Source organism: Lactuca sativa, chromosome 7 (assembly GCF_002870075.4).
Source record: "Lactuca sativa cultivar Salinas chromosome 7, Lsat_Salinas_v11, whole genome shotgun sequence".
In the NCBI taxonomy this organism is placed as follows: Eukaryota; Viridiplantae; Streptophyta; class Magnoliopsida; order Asterales; family Asteraceae; genus Lactuca; species Lactuca sativa.
This window is the reverse complement of record NC_056629.2, coordinates 166,567,668-166,581,909: the sequence shown is the minus strand read 5'-3', so window position 1 is coordinate 166,581,909 and position 14,242 is coordinate 166,567,668.

Sequence of the window (14,242 nt, the reverse complement as noted above, 5' to 3'; positions counted from 1 at the left end):
TAACAAAAATAGATAGAATACATACCTTTTTGATGTAGCTTGATTCCATGGAGCTCAAGAGCCTAGTGCCCCAAGTCTGACACCTCAAATGGTTCACACAACATCAAATACACTTAGAATAACTTGAGAGAAATGAGACACTTCATGAAATCGGCTAGCCCTCACCATTCCTTCATAGTGACGCGATTTTTGGGAAGAATAAGATGCTTATATAGTGTGTCACAATTAGGGTTACACCATGTAAACCCTAATTGTCATGGCCTTTCATTTCCAAGATCCATGGGTACAAAAACACCATGGAGCATCCTATGGGTTTTAGCCCAACTTGATAATCCATGGAGCATTAGCCTACTATACAAGTATGGATGATTTACACAATTAACCCATATATTTAATTAGTCACCTTTTTGATCACTTAATTAATTCTAAATTAATTCTTGATCAATACTAATTAAATAATCTTATAATATATTAGAACTTATAATATATTAATAAACCTTAAGTGTTATTTCTCTCATTTTAGTCTATCTAAATGCATGATGCCATGCAACCCAAATGGACCATGCCAATCAGGTCAAGTACATACCAAATATAGTTATGAACTTAGACACTAATCCAACAGTCTCCTACTTGGATAAGTCTAAAACTATTGTTGCATATGACTTCAAAACCCGACTAGCAATCGTAGCTCTTAAAAGCTGCTGTCGTTGAACTCTGAACAAATCAATGATGCGTCCATCAGATAAGGGATCATATATTCCTCCATTCTAGATATCATATGGACTGATAAATGGATTAAATCATTTTCTTTGTCCATTTGTTGTTTCCTGATTTTCGATTTATGACGACCGACTAATTGAACAAATCACATTAGTCATGGCTTGGCCAAGCACTTCGGTGTGTCATCACTAAATCATCGAGGGGCCCACATATGTCGCTTTTATCCTGAAGGTAAAAGGAATGAATAAACTTTGACTCATATGGATTGTTCTACTACTTGTTGAATCATACACAAAGGCACATTTTATAACATCGAGTTACCAATGCGTTTTCGTGCAATCAATGTATAACCAATTCATAGTAATAACTCATATCTCTAGGTTTCAAGAATATATGATATTATCGTCTCATGATCACTCGTGATAAAATCCATGAAGTGATTCCAATGAACGTGGGTTGAATCCAATACTCAGAATTATGAGCACTCATGAATGTTGCAGCAACTCTTGTTATGTCCACTACCTTGGACATCTACAAACCAGCTTCATGACAGTCTTGATTCATATCTACTTCCAACATATGACCGACTGTGGATGGTTTGAATAACTTAGTCATTTAGGAAGAACGTCCTAGTTATTCTGGAAGTCAAAACATGTAAAGTGAAACACAAGAATAATCGAATCCAATATGGTCTCAGAACTTATGAAAATAAATAGAACACCTTTTATTTATCACCATATTAATTACCCATCATTCATTGCATACTATTTCAAACTATCAACTTTATACTTGAATTAAAACAATAGTTGACTCATGCTCCAAGCATGTACATTATGCTTTCTAAACACTAGTCATGTCATACACCAAGTTTGCACACTATGTTTTTCTAAACACTAGTCATGCCATACACCAAGTATGCACACTATGTTTTTCTATGATCTTTACCTTGTGAAATAGATCTATTGGACATAATTCCAATGATTCTAATTTCACAGTCCCAAATCCTTATCGCAAATGCAAGAATTCCAAATTCATGCCATTTACCTAAATCTGTTAAATTCTAAACTTATGTGCATTGATCCTCTTGTAATGATTATGCACAAAGTCACAAAGACTTGTCAATAGACATTACAGACTATTCCAATGGAGATCATTCCATGGAAACGAAGTCTCAAATTCAAAGTACATTGCTTTGAAAATCCTTCTTGCATTAAGTTTCCTAATCTTACACTGATTTAATGAATAACTTCCACCTATGGGAACATTTCCATATTCCCATTTTGACTATCACTTTTGAACAAGAGTTGCCTGTTTTCAGAATATGTCAATATGGTCCTTCCAAAATTAACATTATACTTCCAACTGTCCCTGAGCAATTAATCTTTGGTAAACCTTAGATTGTCCTCGACAATTGCTTAATCTTTTTAGTCATATCCAATTCTAGACCTTTTCCATTCTTAATGCTCTAGGCATTTGGAAAAATTTAGAAAGGATGAATATTATAGCACATACAATCGATCCTATATCCAAAGCATATGGGACACGATTCATGACGTCTCACATAAAGACTAGACCAGTATTTTGCTATAATGTTTCTATTTCTATTTTTCATGTTCTCAAAATTCAGATTATGAAAAGGGATGCCATAATCATAGTCGAATTTTAGAACGTAAATAATGGTCTCATATATAGAATTTCCTTATGTTGAGCCATTCCAACATAAAATTCATATATATATATATATATATATATATATATATATATATATATATATATATATATATATATATATATATATCCTTGACTAAAGATGATTAAAACCTCAATCTAAGCTTTTAGAATTGAAATGAAGTATAATTTCCTCTCCCTTAATTATAGCAAAACAACTTTTTCCCAATTGAAACTTTTGTTTTCTATAATTAACATTGCTAACTTGCAACACTTATCATAATTATCATGCTCCCACTATCATGATGATTATTAGCATAACACTTATGCTCCCACTAGCTTTGACATGTACTCAGAAATCAGCCGGACTTCTAGAAATCAATACTTTATTGACTTTCTTACCAAAGTTCAAACTTCTGATACGAAATGCTTTGGTAAAACTTTATCAAAATTATAAACCTTTCCTTAGATAACACATATGTGTGTCTAAACAATTTCAGAACTATGAAAAGGGATACCATAATGATAGTCTCAATTGTTTAGACCTTTGCCATTCCTTACAAGTCCATGTTAGTGTGTCGGTTAACCACACACGCTCCACTAACGAATTTGAGAATGCAAATATCTGTGACAACCCGAAATTTTTATTTGTATAAACTCCGCATTTAAGCACTTAAAAAATTAGCCAAATTTATTTCAAAACATTTTTGGCCGGATTTAATCCCGTTGGAATATTTTAGATAATATTTGTCAAGCGAACCAAAAATAAGGAAGTATAAATTTAGAGTTGCCGTGTTTAACGTAAGGTGCGAAACTCCAAAAATTTAGAGTTTACGGGAGAAAACTCGGAGTTTGGACTGCAAACCCCAAAGACTATATATGTGGCACTTAGCCATTTTCCTTCATTTCTCCCATTTCAAGTTAGAGAAAACCCGAATTCTCTCCCAAGGATCTTCAAGCTTTCGTCCCAACCTTCGCATAATATAAGTACTTCTATCCTAGAGCATATTAAGGATTGTTATACTTCATTGTATCAAGGAAACACCCAAGAAACACCAAGAACAAGGTGTTTATGGTCCAAGGTGTTCTTGGACCGTAAACCCTAAAATGGGTGCCAAAGTGTGCCCTAGTTCCTTCTAAGCCTTGACAACTAGCATAAACCCTTTCCTTGAGGAGATTCGCACTTGAAAATATTCCAAATCCCCATGTTCATTTGATTTTACGGTTTGGGAACCTCCCAAAACCGTAAACACCTCCAAAGGGTCTTTAAGTGCCCTTAACACCTTCCAATGCTCGTATAAGTGACTAGAACCTTTATGCTTAACCTAGAACCACCAAAACACAAGAGAAATGGAAAAACATGGGTTTACGGCCGTAAACCCATGTGTTTACGACCATAAACACCCAAGGGTGTGGTCCAAGGACCGTAAACTCCATAAAGTTTCCATTTTGAGCCCTAGTCACTTCCATAGCCCTTGATTCGAATCTAGCATAATTCCTTGAGTGAGATAAGACCTTAAAACACCCCATGGCACCACTACCATCAGTTTACGGCCGTAAACTCATGGGGGTTATGGTCCAGAAATCGTAAACACCCCTAAGGGCCATCATTTGAAGAGTAAACTCTAATGTGAGGCCATACTCTCTTCATATGCAACCCTTGGTACTCCTAGCACTTGTAGCAAAGTGTTTTCGTGCTTTAGGATGTCCTTAATTGCATAATTAGTTATTAAATGACCAATTGGATACTTAAATGTATCATTTCATGTTAAATAGGATTCACGTGTGTGTTCAAGTCCTCACTTGACACTTAGCATCCTATACCGTCCGTTCATCCGAATCACCCACGTCAGATGAGTTCATACCCCTGAATTAACATTTTAAATAATTTTATGGGGGGGGGGATACAAGTTGAACCATAGAGTTATTATATCAATCACATGTGATTAATAACTGTATAGCAAAATAGATTTTGCTTGTAAAACTGCTTCAACCAGCTGAAGGTTTTCAAATCTTGTTTCCAAATCTTGTTTTAAAGTATGAATTTCTCTTTTAGATTATTAAAGATTTTCCAAAGGTTTTCAGAGCTTGTTTTATAAAGGACACCAAGTTATAAATTCTTATTCATAAGTTTTCCAAAGGTTTTTACTAAATTTTCTTTAATGCTTTTATATTATAAAATTCATGCCCGCTTATGTATAGTTATATAAGTAATGTTTAAAGGACTTAGGAAGGCCAGCTCGCCCTACCTCTTTTTCCTTGTTTGGATGTGGCTCTAGGGTATCGTTTATCCGACCGAAGGACGTTTAAATATTATATATATATATATATATATATATATATATATATATATATATATATATATATATATATATCATGTATACATGTATGGTCATAAAAGATCTCTCAGCCAGTTCATCTACTTTGGGTAGCAAAGGCATCCTTCCATTATTCATATTTCTAGAACACTAGTAACTATTATAGGGAATAGTTAGGAGATTCTATTTACTCTCTCACTCTCTCTATCTCTCTCTCTCACTCTCTCTATCTCTCTCTCACTCTCTCTCTCTCTCTCCCTCTCTAGAACGACGAATTATTCAGGAGTCAGTTCATTCGTGAGTCTATACTATTATTATAATACTTTAAATGGAATGTGACACACTATTTCCCGATACGACGCTTCATAGCGCCATCGCCGTGTAACCAGAGTCTCTTGGAGGGAGAGCGGACATCATATGTATAGATCTATACGGGACAGACACTCCCGCATCCTGACTGCTAGCTACAATCCGAGCCAGTAAGGCCCATGGGTGACATAATGTTACTAACTCTACGCGTGACTTGGAGGGTCATCAAGGATTCGATTGTCAATCTGCATGGTTACATACGAGTTCACATTCACCCTTTTATTCTCCTTTAGACTGTGCCAGTCATATTGTTCATTCGATACCCTCCTGGAGTCAAGGTTTTACTTATTTTTAGACTTTGCTTGGTGTATTGTTCATTCGATGCCCCGGGGAGTCTATGTTTTATTCTATTTTAGACTGAGCCAGACGTATTGTTCATTCGATACCCTCCTGGAGTCTATGTATTTATTTACCTATTTTAGACTTTGCAAGGCGTCCCGCCTGAAGTCTATGATTTATTTACCTTTAAGCTTTGCGAGGCGACCTACCTGGAGTCTAGGTTTTATTTACTTTTAGCCAGTAGTGTTTCTGCTGAGGTAAAATATTATTTTTCCCTATTATTTTTTCTTGTGACTTTTCTCACAATTCCTTTAAAGTAAAAAAAAAAAAACTATATTTTGATAATGATAGTACTTTTGGGGAAATTACTCCTTAAATATAAACCATCGGGTCTTGATAGAAGACTGATTTTAATAGAGATACTCCTTGGTTTAAACACAACACAATTGGGTCTTGGTAGAAGACTACTTTTATTTAGAAAATATAGGATTTTCTAGAAAGAATTCTAATACTCTGTAGATTCTAAACTACCATTTTTCATGAGGTTATTTTGAATAAAAATGTGTATTTATACTAATGTCATTAAATACTTATGAATTCACCAGCATTATAAAAATGATGATACTCGCTTTCAAAATAACTTGTATTCTCAGGTCATCGATAGACAGGTACATCCCGGGAGCTTTTGCAAAGTCAGCTTAGAACACAGTTGCATCTATGTTATGTTATGTATTTACTTTGACGTTATTGTATAATGTAACCTATGTAAAATTATTACTATTAATGCAATGGTTGTTGTACTTTGATTATTATACTACATATGTTGTGATACTTGACATGACGTCATCCACCCCAGAACGTTTCTGCCGTTCTCGGTTTTGGGGTGTGACATATTGGTATCATAGCATTGTTTATAGTGAGCTCAGTATATCTAATCATAAAAGATATACAACCTATAAATACATTGGGATAAAACACTCTGACCAAGAATTATACTTTAAAATATAACCATATTTTACAAATGTATAAGAACATCCATAATCTAAACACCCGAACAAAGTATCACAAGAAGAACAAGAATAAAAGTCTTCGGATGTTGACCATTACCGTCAAACCTGGGCAGTTATGTAATCATAAGTTGGAATAAATGTAACCTGATCAACTACATTTATTCGAGATGCGACTAACGTGTGCTTGGGAGTGATGGTGGTGTTGCAACAGGTCTGAAACTTACCAAATAGGAATGCTAGAGCCAAACATAAAGCTTAAAATACTATAGGAGTATTTTATGATACTAAAAGGTTTACCCTAAACCCTGAATCGTATTCAGAGGATAAGAACCAAACTTGTAATTAAAATACCATAGGGGTATTTTAGGAACCATAAATAACCTTGCGTGAGAACTAAAAAGATCCTTATTGATATACCTATAATTACAGAGTGTATACTCCCAAGGTTATATATAATGAGGATCTCATAGGCCAAGAATGTGTGGTTTCGTTCTACTTCCTTTTCCTTGTTTGGATGTGGATATAGAGTAGTATCACATATTCGAAGGCCTATCAGATCTAAGTTATATATGATTTCTATACGCTGTGGAATTGTAGCAGGACTCGATATGGATCACGCAGTGAAATGTTTTAATAATCTCTTAGGATTCTTTAGACATTTCCATTCCCGCACGAAACCCTTTAGAGAACCTTATCCAGTTCAGTGTTCGACAGAAGAGTTGATTCAGACCCAGATGAGGTTCATTGAGAAGGTTTCCACTTTGGAAATAAATGAACAGGGTCGAGACTACTGAAGCCCCCATGCGTCTATACCTTTTAGGGACATCGGTGGGGAATTCGCCTGGATATCCGAGATTCCAGTCATCCATCATAAAGTAGTGATGCCACTCAGGATCAGGATCAGAAGTAAAATAGTGATGCCACTCAGGGTCAGGATCAGAACTAAAGTAGTGATGCCACTCAAAGTTAGGATTAGAAGTAAGGCGGAGTAGAGATTCAGTATGTCTACAAGAGAAGAGAACCCTAGGTAAATACCTAAGAAAACCAACGCCTATTCCAGTCAAGGATAAGAAGTGGACAGAGGGAGCCAATACATGGAACTTGAGAAGTGTCTTTTCCTCGTTATCGTCGTGCTAATACACCCATAAAATAGTACAATTTAGTGAGATAGTGATTACACTATTCACACTATGTGCTAGGCAAAATCGCCTTTCCCCGTCGTAAGTAATACGATTAGATCGGATCCCAAAACCTCGATTGAGAGTGTTTAGCCATAGGTTTTCATGAGCCTTTTCTTTCGTGATCTTCGTTCCGAACTATCCTCAAATCTTTCCAAAGCCGGAGAGCGAATCTCTCCAGTATAAAGATAACTTAGTAGGAACGACTACCATCATATGACTTTACGATACTCTTACTCCTACCTTGATACCCGGACTGCATCATAGGGATGTACGTCGACACTTAGATAACCAATATCCGAGGCACGGGAAAAACTTATGTCTATCGTAGTAAAGAAAGATACATCTAGGGTTAACCATCGTCTCTCATTAGCTTGTTTTCCTTTTCGTGTAGGAAAAAAACCATGCCTCCAAAGAAACATAAGCAACCCGCTATCAAGACACCGACTCTCCTATTCGATGAAGCTATGTTTCAAGCTGCAGTCTCAGCAGCCGTAGCAGCTGTCATGGCTCACCTGAATGCTAACAATGCCAATGTTAGCAGGAGCCCTATCGAGATTTTCGATCCTAGCAATGGACAACAGCAACCAACACCTGCATACCCAGCCACCCAAGAACCTCAACCAGATCCACCGAAAAGAAAGTTCAAGAATGAAGAGGGAAGTACCTCGACTCAAGGACCTTCCGAAGGGCAACGAGCTGAGGCAGCCAATACCCCTGCCAACCCTTCCATCCCGACACCTAGAAGGCCATACCTAGGAAGCCTTCCCCGCTGCAGCAGGTGTAGCTACCATCATCATGGTACCTGTCGAGAATTCCTTTGTGTCCGATGCAACAGGAAAGGGCATACCTCTCGTACCTGCAGAGCCCCGGTTGAGTTCATTACATCAACCACCAATGTGGGGACCAGTCTAGTATGCCACCTATGTGGTGAAATTGGACACTTCAAAAGGGACTGCCCATCTGAAAGAAACGACAAGAGCGCAGGAGGAGTCTAACCCTAATACCTAGGGAGAAGCATCAAGAAACCCGATAGAATTTTGGTACGTCTCTAAATTATATGTAGCTAGCTGAGAACTTTAATAAGTAAATTCTAATTGTAATTACTCTCTCGTTAAGGCGAAAGTCACAGCGCTGTTGTAACACTTGAAAACCCATCAGGTAAAGCTATGATGGCTTAGTATATACGTTAAGGCCATTTATAATTAAGAATGATAGACCTCGAGTGAGTGATGCTGCCTCATCTTCTGTTCCTTGTTTGGTTGTGGATTTAAGGTGGAGTCGCTCAGTCAACAGTCCTTTTAGTCTTAATTATACATGACTAGTGTATACTAGACGGTTATAGAGAGGCCCCGTGAGGAATCCATTCATGAAAAGTACTTTATTCCGAAACATCAGGACCCCCTAGAGTTCCGTGTTGATTCTATCGGTCCAAGTATCGTTGATAGTGATACCATGGACGAAATCAGAGACGCCAAGAACTTGTGTGCCCGTTCAGCAAATGGTCCTATCGACCTTCAGTCCATATCAGGTCGATGTATGTCAACTTTGACACATCCATCAATCATGGTTCGACTTAGTGCAACCATGTGTAAATTCCTAGTGTTGTGTAAAGAGAACTTTCACCATAGCCAATTCGTCAAATAAAGGTTCTTCCGAACTTAATAATAAAACCTAATAAGATCCGTCGGTCATCTCTCTTATCTAAAAACCTTCTGAAGTACCCAGAAGAAGGGTACTGCACGCTATTAACCAACCCCTCCTTAGACAGATAGAACTCGAAGCGAAAGACACTGCAGGTATTCCAGAAGACGATAACCGCCTGAGGCTTACTCAGTAGATCCCCCAGAAAGACCTTGTCACCTCGCAACCAGGTTCGTGAATCAAGAGAAAGAACTTATGGGATTAACTTGCTACTACTGAGTATATGAATTAGGGTATTATATAATTTAGATCAATAAGATTTAAGATGTGTGCTTCCTCCCTACTCCCTGTTGCTTGTTGGGTTGTGGGTCTGGGGTGGGGCCACACAACTGAACATCCCGTCGGTCTCAATTATATACAACTTGCATACACCGACTATTAGTGATTAAGCCGAGTATGAGCTCTACCACGAACTGTATAATACAACCCTTCATCCTTTCCCCTGTAGAAAAGGAGCCGGAGTCAAGAGAACCACTACGGGTTGAGCTACTAAAATGACCACAAATTCGAAATTTGTTGTCATCCCGGTTAAGCCAGCCTAGTGGCTAACACCCTCAGTTAGAAAAATAACTCAAGACGTAAGAGTCAAAAACATTGACTACGATCATCCATTCATGCTTAACCCCACGAATTAAGCATCTCAGCAGAGATCCCGGAAACCTGGAAGCTGTGATAGGCAAAACTCTGAGAAGGGTGGATGAGGAAAATTAGAAGTCCTGAGGGACGGAACCCTATACTCTCTAGACTTAATCTAGATCGAGGAAACTCTGAAACACCGGAAGAGTAGTTGCAAGGGATACTCGCACTACTCAGGCACTTCGTCCATCCCATTATCGACGAGTAGTGCCTAGGACACATCACCTCCTCATGCGAGAAAAGTCACCGTCGCCCCATATAAGATAGACTGCATTCTCCAAAGTTAATACTAGGAACCTAGGAGCCACATGATCGCAACTACAACCCAGAATACTTGAATAAAGTAAGGTGGTATGTTGCGTTAAGCCTTATAACCCAGATTCTAAAGAGATTGTAAACTAGACACCAATCTAGGTGTTAGTTGATGGGTTGAACAAGTACACGCGTTTCCCATCATCTAGAAGGAGATGACACCTTAGAGAATAGGGCATACCTTAGAGATTCGTTGGGCTACTCGATGTTCCAAGGAATACTATCCCTACAGAGATAGTGGAACCACCTCCGGAAATAGTCCAACACTTCAGAAAATCTCTAAAGGCTAAGTTAGCCCTGATTAGAGACTGATATCCATGAAACAGCAAAGCGGGTAAGAGTATGATTCTTTCAAGTTAGGACTCATACCGTGAAAGCATTTCTTAGACGATGATGAAAACTAAAACTCTCTAAACATCATCTAGTAAAACCCTATCTCACTGATTTGGAGATTTTCCGATAGAAACACCTTGAGAGTCAGAAGTGCAGGTCCATTTTTGCACTGAATCGAGATAGATGTCCCATAACCAATAGATGCCAGTGTATAGCCAATACATCCGATGATCCAGAAAACCTCCGAAAGCCCATCAGTAGGAAATGCGAATCCGAAGACAACATGAGCCTTCTAAGAACCAACCCGGGAACTACGTCTCAGTAAAAGAGAACTCTTGGAACTTCAAAATGGCGATCACGCCAGTGATGATCTCACCATAGAAGTACTTTATGTTCTAAGTACTGAAAAGCTCTATCTTTTCGAGAGCTTAGGACCATCCGAGATTCTTTATAAGAATTTGTCCAACCCTCGTCAGACCTCGACTACTTTTGGAATTCCACAAATTCCACCCTAATCTATTCACGTCCCCAATGTGGACAAAGTGCTTGTCCGACGTGACCCTTATAATTCCACTCGTCGAGATAGAAATCATTGAGAACCCCTACTTCGTAGAAGAACTTGTAGAAATCATGGATCAAGAGGCCAAGCGAACAAAACGAATCCGCATCCCGTTAGTGAAGGTTCGCTAGAACGCCAAGCGAAGACCGTAGTTCACTTGGGAGCGTGAGGACCAACCGAATAGGAAGTACCCTAATCCCTTTGCTCGATGGCTCATGCCTACTTCCTTGCCTAAACTCTAATTTCGGGACGAAATTCCCTCTAACAGGGGGATGATGTGACAACCCGCAATTTTTATTTGTATAAACTCCACATTTAAGCACTTAAAAAATTAGCCAAATTTATTTCAAAACGTTTTTGGCCGGATTTAATCCCGTTGGAATATTTTAGATAATATTTGTCAAGCGAACCAAAAATAAGGAAGTATAAATTTAGAGTTGTCGTGTTTAACGTAAGTTGCGAAACTCCAAAAGTTTAGAATTTACGGGAGAAAACTCGGAGTTTGGACCGCAAACCCCAAAGACTATATATATGGCACTTAGCCATTTTCCTTCATTTCTCCCATTTCAAGTTAGAGAAAACCCGAATTCTCTCCCAAGGATCTTCAAGCTTTCGTCCCAACCTTCGCATAACGTAAGTACTTCTATCCTGGAGCATACTAAGGCTTTTTATACTTCATTGTATCAAGGAAACACCCATGAAACACCAAGAACAAGGTGTTTATGTTCCAAGGTGTTCTTGGACCGTAAACCCTAAAATGGGTACCAAAGTGTTCCCTAGTTCCTTCTAAACCTTGACAACTAGCATGGACCCCTTCCTTGAGGAGATTCGCACTTGAAAATCATCCAAGTCCCCATGTTCATATGAGTTTACGGTTTGTGAACCTCCCAAAACCGTAAAGACCTCCAAAGGGTGTTTAAGTGCCCTTAACCTAGAACCACCAAAACACAATAGAAATGGACAAACATGGGTTTACGGCTGTAAACCCGTGTGTTTACGACCATAAACACCCATGGGTGTGGTCCAAGGACCGTAAACTCCATAAAGAGTCCATTTTGAGCCCTAGTCACTTCCATAGCCCTTGATTCGAGTCTAGCATAATTCCTTGAGTGAGATAAGACCTTAAAACACCCCATGGCACCACTACCATCAGTTTACGGTCATAAACTCATGGGGGTTATGGTCCAGAAACTGTAAACACCCCTAAGGGCCATCTTTTGAAGAGTAAACTCTAATGTGAGGCCATACTCTCTTCATATGCAACCCTTGGTACTCCTAGCACTTGTAGAAAAGTGTTTTCGTGCTTTAGGATGTCCTTAATTGCATAATTAGTTATTAAATGACCAATTGGATACTTAAATGTATCATTGCATGTTAAATAGGATTCACGTGTGTGTTCAAGTCCTCACTTGACACTTAGCATCCTATACCGTCCGTTCATCCGAATCACCCACATTAGGTGAGTTCATACCCCTGAATTAACATTTTAAATGATTTTAAATGATTTTATGGGGGGGGGGGATACAAGTTGAACCATAGAGTTATTATATCAATCACATGTGATTAATAACTGTATAGCAAAATAGATTTTGCTTGTCAAACTGCTTTAACTAGCTGAAGGTTCTCAAATATTGTTTTCAAAGGTTTTCAAATCTTGTTTTAAAGTATGAATTTCTCTTTTAGATTATTAAAGATTTTCCAAAGGTTTTCAGAGCTTGTTTTATAAAGGACACCAAGTTATAAATTCTTATTCATAAGTTTTCCAAAGGTTTTTACTAAATTTTCTTTAATGCTTTTATATTATAAAATGCATGCCCGTTTATGTATAGTTATATAAGTAATGTTTAAAGGACTTAGGAAGGCCAGCTCGCCCTACCTCCTTTTCCTTGTTTGGATGTGGCTCTAGGGTATCAGTTATCCGTCCGAAGGTCGTTTAAATATTAGATATATATCATGTATACATGTATGGTCATAAAAGATCTCTCAGCCAGTTCATCTCCTTTGGGTAGCAAAGGCATCCTTCCATTATTCTATTTCTAGAACACTAGTAACTATTATAGGAATAGTTAGGAGATTCTATTTACTCTCACACTCTCTCTATCTCTATCTCTCTCTCTCACTCTCTCTATCTCTCCCTCTCTCTCTCTCTCTCCCTCTCTAGAACGACGAATTATTCAGGAGTCAGTTCATTCGTGAGTCTATACTATTATTATAATACTTTAAATGGAATGTGACACACTATTTCCCGATACGACGCTTCATAGCGCCATCGTCGTGTAACCAGAGTCTCCTGGAGGGAGAGCGGACATCATGTGTATAGATCTATACGGGAAAGACACTCCCGCATCCTGACTGCTAGCTACAGTCCGAGCCGGTAAGGCCCATGGGTGACATAATGTTACTAACTCTACGTGTGACCTGGATGGTCATCAAGGATTCGATCGTCAATCAGCATGGTTACATACGAGTTCACATACACCCTTTTATTCTCCTTTAGACTGTGCCAGGCGTATTGTTCATTCAATACCCTTCTGAAGTCTAGGTTTTACTTATTTTTAGACTTTGCTAGGCGTATTGTTCATTCGATACCCCCTGGAGTCTATGTTTTATTCTAGTGGGGAGCTCATAAGTGTGCGCCATGAGGTTGAGAAGGTTTTCCCACCCAATGTTACGGAACAATTTGGTGACCCCTTCGAGAACCCCAAGTGATATAAGCATGGGCTTGCACACGAATTTGGCAGATGCAACTTTTCTAGGCAAGCTCTTTGTGTAGTTTTTGGCTGCCTTGGCATCCCGAAACCTTGGGACATCGGGAGCATCGCTTTGATTTCTTGCCGGGGCTTTGCCTCGGCTAGCAGCTGGGCGCTTCCTAGATGTAGACATGGACTTCCTGCACGAAAAATAACCACTACACGAACCACAATTTCAACAAACAATATGTCAATCCAAATCAACAACTAACTCCTTGTGGACTTCTAAAGAAATTCAACAATTAAAGCAAGAAGTGATTCCTAAATTCATTTGATACAATAGCATATGAACGGACATGCCTCTTGATCAATTAAGCAAAGGAAAAAAAGTACCTGTTTTTGTTAAAAGTTCAAAGTTTGCGCTGAAAATTCAGGATTTGACAATCTTGCAACTCTCCACCCCAAG